General features: G+C 42.8%; 1 long non-coding RNA gene across 1 annotated transcript in view; it reads left to right on the forward strand.

The window, feature by feature from the left end:
• Positions 1-7,761, forward strand: part of LOC104857767 — a 13,440-nt gene that overhangs the window by 533 nt on the left and 5,146 nt on the right. Inside the window, exon 2 of the long non-coding RNA XR_778957.3 lies at positions 5,996-6,053. This is a non-coding gene — a long non-coding RNA (uncharacterized LOC104857767). The remainder of the gene's footprint in view (positions 1-5,995; positions 6,054-7,761) is intronic.

Below are 7,761 nucleotides of genomic sequence, written 5' to 3' on the forward strand. Positions count from 1 at the left end.
TACCAGGGATCAAACTCGGGCCCTTGTGCTTGCGAGGCAGATGGCAGAACCACTGAGCCAAATCCCCGGCCCTGTTTTTCTCATCTTTGTCAGTACATTGTTATTTTTAAAAAAATCATTGCTGAACTGATTAAACAAAGTGTTCTCTTTTCTCTAGAGCTTTTTGGTGTGTCAACTGAATTTAAATTTTCTTTTTTAATTTTTTTTCTTATTTTTGGTACTAGGGATTGAACTTGGGTCCTCGCACTTACAAGGCGGGCAGTGGCACCACTGAGTTAAATCCCCAGCCCGTGAATTTAAATGTTTGGTTTGCTTTCATAAGTCTTTTCGTTTTCTCATTTCCTTTTTCTTGTTGACTCTGTTGTAGATATTTTTGTTGTTGTACCTCATCTTTTCTAAATGACTATTGCAGGCATTTAAGAATTTTTTGGATTTCTTACAGTGGAAAACAATTATCACATGGTTAAAAAATATAAGACTAAGTTATAAAATGAAGTAAGCTTCCCTCGACACAAGTCCCCTCCCCTCTCCAGAGGCAACCCGTCAGCAGTCCTTCATGCTCACTGAGAAGTCTGTGTAGATCAGCGTTGCATGTTACATATGTGCCTATGTGTGTGTGCATAGTTACACATGTATAAAACACACTGGAGCTCACTATACATAATCTAAATTTTGTGATTTTTTTAAACTATTCTTGATTGTTTTCATTTACTATTTCCCAAAGATACTTCCTTAGATCTACGTCACTCTTTTCACTAGAAACAGTAACTTGTGATATTAATGTAATTTCTTACCTTCAAGCTTTGCAGTGGTTCTGTGTCCTTTGCTGTTATAAATTGTCATGCAGTAAATTGCTTTGATTTGAATTTGTGCATAAACTCAAGACTGCCTATAGAAGATATAACTAGTAAAAGGATATGTGTATCAAAATCTGTGCGTGTGTTAGATTTTTTTTGATGTTTTATTTTTCTTGATCAGAATGCCTCTTGTGCTTGATTGTCTTCGTGGCAGTCATATGGGGTGTGGGGGCATGAGGTTTTCTATGGTGGAATCTCCCTCCAGGAGTGGTTTTTGTTTGCTTGTACCAGATCCTGGAAGTTTAGACAGGACCACGTTACTCCAGGTTCAAAGCTTGAGGTTTCCATTCAGGTGATGTACAATCAGATTAAAAGATTTATTTCTGGATGATACTTTCCCTGCAAGGTCAGTGTTTCCGGTTCCAGCTTAACATGCGTATCGGGAGTGTCAGGCTCTCCTCAGCAGGCAGATGGGCAGTTCCTCGGGCTTGTTTATTATTCCAGCAGCCAGGCTGCCAGACCTAGAGGTCTGGGTCCCTGCTGTCTCTTCCAGATGAGCAAGTGCTCACCCTCGCTCACCGCTGTATTCTCCTAGACATGAATATCTTGATTTCATAATTTTTACTAATTGACTTTTAATTAACTTCTGTTGTGCAACAAATTATACCTAAAACTTGGTTCTTTAAAACAGCGAACACTACAGTGGACCCTTAAGTTATGATCACTCTGACAGACAACTGAGGTTATGACCAGAAGTGTAGTTTTAGTTTATGACCACAGTCTTGAGTTGGGACCTGAATGCTGGCCACTTGCGCTTCCAGATGGTCTCAGATACAGATTTAACCCATAAAGGGTTCCAGAAGGAACATTACACCATCCTTTCCTGTGTGGGTTGAAAAATCCTGGGCCAGTGTCTCTCTAAGGACACTGAGATCTGCCTGTGTGCAGGGGAGAGACTTTGAAGGCTGTGTAGAGGAACCTCCGAGCCTTCCCCAGCATCTGCAGGTCAGGAATTACAGGCACAGGTTATCAGGCAGCCCTGGTTCTGACCTCTGGTTGCATCCAGCTTCTTCGGGTGCAGTCCAGTCTGAAGGCTGCCGGCAGCCCAGGCACCTGCTCCAGCCCTTTCCCTCACAGGTTGCTTCATGAGGCCACTTGGGTACTCGAGTGAGCAAGAGACCCACAGACAGAGGCCTCAGAACTTTTGCAAGGTGATCTTGGAAGAAATATTTCTTCATACCTGGCCATGTTGTTTGTTAGAAGTGACTCTCTTACTTCAGACCTAGGTGTTGTTTTTTGAGACAGGGTCTGGCAATGTAGTTCCGACTGACCTTGAACTCACTATGCGGCCCTGGCTGGCCTAGAACTTGTGACAATCCTTCTGCTCAGCTTCGTGAGAGCTAGGATTACAAGTGTGTGCCAGCACACTCTGCCATACTTTTAAATTTTGATACAGCATCTTGCTAGGTCAAGACCAGCCTGGACTATGTAACAGGACCCTGTTTAAAAAAATTTTTTTTGTTTTAATAATGTTCTGTTTTTTCGTTTTAATAAAGACCTTGGGTTCAATACCCAGTGCAAAAGAATAAAAAGAAAAACAGCAACTATAGTGTATATTCTTCTAGGACTTCCTTTTATAATGATTCAATATTCAGTCAGTTTTACTTAATAAAGTTTTATTCTTAGGCATATTTTATAATCTACTGTCCTCTAAAACCATATATTCAATACTATATCAAATTTGTTTTCCTGTCGGTAGATGTGTGTGGTTTGCAATTTTTATTTATGTATTTTTTGGTGTTTTGAGACAGGGTCTCACTGTTTACCTCAGGCTGGCCTTGAACTCATGGCCATCGTCCTGCCTCAGCCTCCTGGGTGCTGGGTATATACCACCATGCCCAGCTGCAGTTATTTCTATTTCTTAAAAATGATGCTAACAGACTCGCTGTGTCTCTGGTTCATGTGTGTAACTTTCTCCATGGTGGATATTTAGAAGGGGAATTGCTGAGTCACTGTTACATGCTTATTTGAATATAGGAAATAGTGAAAAAGTTTCCTCTAAAATGTCCCCATTGATACTCCCACTAAGACCATGTAAGAGTGCTTATTACTGTGCATCTCTTACAATGATTAATGTCAGAATTGGAGCATTTTTACTATTTCACAATTAGAACATAGTATTGATTTTCCTGTTTAGTAATGAAATTGGGCATTCTGTCATATGTCTCTTTTGTTCCCCCAATCCTTGGAAGGCCATGTTTGTTTTACTGTGCTGGGACCTGAACCCAGGGCCTCTCACATGCTAGGCAAGCCCTCTACCACCAGCTGCACCCCAGCAGTTTTTCAGACTTGTTTTGAGAGAGTCTTGCTGAGTTGCCTAGCAGCCAGAGCAGACCCCTCTGCTCTCGGAGAAGTAGGAAGGTATTCTCCCCACCCTGCCTGGGTACCTGCGGTCCTCCTCATCTCAGGCTTGCCCAAATTCTCCTACAGGCTAGAAAGGTCCCCCCTGTGGTCAAGGCAGGAAATACTAGGCATCCTGTTCTCACGTTGGGCACCAAATTTGGGTGTCAGGTTTCACGGTGCCCAACTCCAGGGCGGATGCAGGGTGGCAGTGACAGCAGCTGTGCTTCTGGTCCTAAGCAGGAATTTCTGGTTTGGGTGTGAGTCTGTGTGAATGGCTGACCTGAAATAGTGCCACGGGGCTCAGGCTAGGCCAGGCACGTCGTAAGTGGGTCAGTTCAGTGGGGAGGATGTTGTCCAGCATGAGGTGCCCCTGTACCTGTGAGGGCCTGGCACTGCCACCAGCGTCCATTTTCATTCTCTGCCAGCTGATCCTGGCTGCTTAATTCTCTATGACCGGAGAAGCAGTGCAGCGCGGCAGGAAGGGGCCGATGCAACAGTGCTTCCTGGCCATGGAGACCAGATGGGTCTGCTTCAATCTCTCTCCTTTTTTTTTTTTGCCATTTTGGTCCCCAAGTTTGAACTCTTAGGTATCCCCCTTTTCCTGTTCTCCCATACCTATTCAATCACATACCCGTTTCTTTTACTGATTCCTTCCTCTTCCTCTTCAGTTTTTCACATGCTAACCCTGTCCTGGCACCCAGCTGTCCGCCTCAGTCTCTGTGGTCATTGACCCAGTAAATACACCACAAATCCTCCACGTGTGGTCCCTGGGCCAGTACCTTATCACTTAGGAACTTGTTAGCTTTGCAGACTCTGATTTCATCTGAGGCCTCCTGAATCAGAAACTGCAAGGGGATGACATTTCTCTTCAGGGCAGGTCACCCCAGTCGGCAGTGAGTAGGACCCAGGGTGTAAGGCAGGGCAGGTGAGTAGAAATCCAGGGAGGCAAAGATTAAAAAAAAAAAAAAAAATCCTTTCATTCTGTCTGGTTCTGTGAGCTGACTGATTTTGAACTTTTGCAACCACAAGGAGTCAGGGACTTGTTTTCTTCCTCAATCATACACTGCAGAAATCCCTAAGCGTGCACTCTGCTCTTGGGGTTGTATCATTCAGGCCTTGTGTCACTTTGTAGATGGAGGAACTAAGCTCAGAAAATTGAACCAGCTGTTCAAGAATCCATTGTCGAGACCAGCTCAGACTCAGCCATCCTATGCCTCTTCTTTTTTTTAGAGACATCTTAGAGTTTCAAAAATATAACCATATTAATATTTTAGGGTCTTGGGCCAGGGATTTAGCTCAGTGGTTCCACCGCCCACCTCATAAGCACATCTCCAGTACCAAAAAAAAAATTTTTTTTTTTAGGGTCTTGCTATGTAGCCTAGTCTGGTCTCAAGCTTGTGGGCCTCCTGCCTTTGTCTCCCAAGTGCTGGGATTACAGGTGTGTACTGTGCTTATGTATCTTTATTCTAAATAAAAACAAGAATAACTAATACCTGACTTCATGTCAAATCTTCAGAAGTGATGCCTATCCCTAAAAAATTAATAACTAAGATGAGTGGAGATGATAATGTTATGTACCTATTACAGTGACAGATAAATATCTGTTCTTGTCGTTTTTGGATAGTGTACTTGGACCCTAAATCTATAAATTCGGCTATTTCCCTTGTTTCATCAATCAAGAGCATTGGCTTTGGCGTTATTTGGGTCAGAATTTGAATCCTGGTTCTGTCAAACCCTAATTTTACTTGTAATTGATTAATATTTAGTATTACTAAGTATGTTCTTAATGACGTGTTTCTCTCTAAGCCTGGGTTTCTTTACTTACAAAGTGGTATTGTTAACACCCTGTACCATTTGCTGGAGGAATAAATGTAATGATGTTGAAAAGTGCTGAGCACAAGGCCAGACATTGAACAAGTGTGCACTGAACCACTCTCCACCTCAGTTACTCCCCAGTTACAGATGAAGTCCTTATACCCAACTCATGGGGTCACTGTAAGGAATGAACGAGCTAGTGCCTGGCACAGCGTACTCGGTAAACGTTCGCTATCATTATGTATTTCTTAGCTGGGCGTGGGGGCGCACGCCTGTAATCCCAGCACTCGGGAGGCTGAGGCAGGGAGATCCTGTGAGTTCAAGTCCAGCCTGGGCTACAAAGTGATTTCCAGGTCAGTCTCAACCAAATAGTGAGAGCCTGTTTCAAACAAAAAACAAACAAAAAAAAAACATTATGTATTTCTTCCTGTACTTATTGGCTTTGAGATTTTTCTGATTTTGAAGAAATGATCCTTTCTTGCTAGCAAGGCTGGATTTAAAAAACTCTCCTTTTTTATCTGTCCAGTTCTATGTTTGTCTTTCACCCTTCCTTTCTCTGGGAAAGGGAAGGGGTTTAAGGACCAATCCCAGGGCCTCCACATGCACATTACCACTGAAATATACCTTGAGCCCCCATCCTACGTTTCTGCTTCTTAAGGTTGGAAGAGCTCATTACTCATTGGTCAGAAAACAACCACTTAGGCATGAAAGAAATTGCCAAAAGTCCAGGAACACAAAGAATGCTGACTGTGTTAGATGTTTACAGCAATTAGGAAAACGGAGTAAACAACCAGAGAAAATTTTAAAGACTATTTTAAAAATAAGTTAATAATGGTTGGGACAGACCAGAAATGCAGTTAAAATCCTTTGACATCGACTATTTTCCAGGCACGGAATGGAAATAATGTAGCATCTTTCCGTTAGGCCAAGATGAATTAATTATTTTATTCCTTCCTTTTTTCCTTCTGGATTTCCTCTAGAGATTCCCTTCTCGGTTCGCGACCTGTGGACCCCATCTTGTCCCCAGCAGTGCTTTAGGTGAGTACAGTCTAGCCAAGGATTGCCCCTCCCGGACACGTGTAATAGCTTTCTGCATAACAGGGTGCACAGATGCAACCGCCTCACTGTCTCCCCAGCAGCACTTCCCCTGGCTCCGCAGGGGGGCCTGTGGCTCAGAGAAGAGTGGCTCTGACCTGATTGCCTAAACCCATTGCAGTGCTCTTGTCCTGCTGGTGGCTAGATTAGACATCGGCACCTGTCTTAATTCTGGCAAATAAAACATGAAGGGAAGTCTGCTGGAGGACTCTAGGAATTATCTCCTTGTTCTTGCAGATAAATTTATGGAAAGAAGCAGTCCTGTTCTACTGGACGTGGTTATGTCTACATTTGGTAGGAACTGCAGGAGCTTTCCTTCAAATAGGAGTAGAAAGGCAGAGGTTATGAAAACCAGGGTCTGTTCGATGCAGTAGAGCATGAGGTCAGCCAGTCCTGAAGCCACTGACTTTAGGAGTTCTTGGTATATGACACAGTAAGTGTTCCTTGTTGTTTAAACCCAGTTGAATTGTTTTATCTTATGTATAGTTAGATATACCTCAATAATATATGAGCCTTTGTTCAGCATAGACAAAGACTTTTTTTTTCTAGGTCTCATAATTTCAAGGTCTACCCCCTGTAAATCCATGCAGAAAACACCAGCCCAGCAATGATTATTGTCTCCCCTGAACTCCCAATTCCATTATGGACTCAGTTTGATCTCTATCTTGTCTTATACATACAAGAGCCTAAAATAAGTCTTAATTGGTCTCAACGTCTAGCACATTACTGAGAAATTTGAACACTTGAACGTATCTTCTGTGCTGCTGAGGGTGCAAAGAGAAGTTTTGGCCTTGCCAGTGTGTGCACTGATTATACTCAGTTGCGTGATGGGCAGTATGATAATGTAAAGAATACAGATACGGAGGCTGACAAACCAGAATTTAACTCCAAGTTCCATCTTTACTAACAATAAGTTTCAGGCAAATTGGCTAAACCTTTCTGTTTTCTTTTGTGTAAAATATAGTTAATAAAACCTTGTAGTGTTTCTAGAGGATTAAAGGGAACGCTGAGTATAAAATGCCCAGGACACAGTGTGCACTCTATAACATCCTGTGTAATAGCTGTCTACCTAGTGGGGTATACACCTTTCCCTTTATTTGTTTGTCAAGAAGACAGTCAGCAGTGGGCAGCGAAGGTGGAGGGTCTGAGCAGAACTGAAAGATATTTGGACACGATCTTCGTAATATCTCATTGTACAGACAACACAGAGACCCTGAAATGTGCTGAGTGTTTCCAAAGTCCCACTGCTCCTTGTTGTGTTTTAATGGACACAGGAGCTTCTTGCCCCAGAAGGTGGTTCTAATGATCGAGATCAGTCTGTTCTCCAGCTTCATCCCTCCTACCTACACTGACACTTGGGTCAGGAGACAAAGGAGGAGTCAGGGGAAACAGTTCCAAGACCAGGCCAAGTGGAATTGGGTAAGAGAGTACCTGCCAAGGGATCTGACAAGGTTGCTGCCATCCTTCCTGAGAGAAAATGTGTGAAAATCGGAAATGTGAACTACTAACCACAGCAGCGTTCGGAGCGAGATCATTTCCATTAGAATTCAGATACTTTCATAGGTATTAGCTCACAAATTCAGTTAATCTTAGTTTCCTATCTAAGTGTGGCTTTGTTCTCATGGTTTCTCCTTGCTAAATTTAAAAAAAA

This window comes from Fukomys damarensis, unplaced genomic scaffold (genome assembly GCF_012274545.1).
Source record: "Fukomys damarensis isolate Sample0158 unplaced genomic scaffold, DMR_v1.0_HiC HiC_scaffold_27, whole genome shotgun sequence".
Classification (NCBI taxonomy): Eukaryota; Metazoa; Chordata; class Mammalia; order Rodentia; family Bathyergidae; genus Fukomys; species Fukomys damarensis.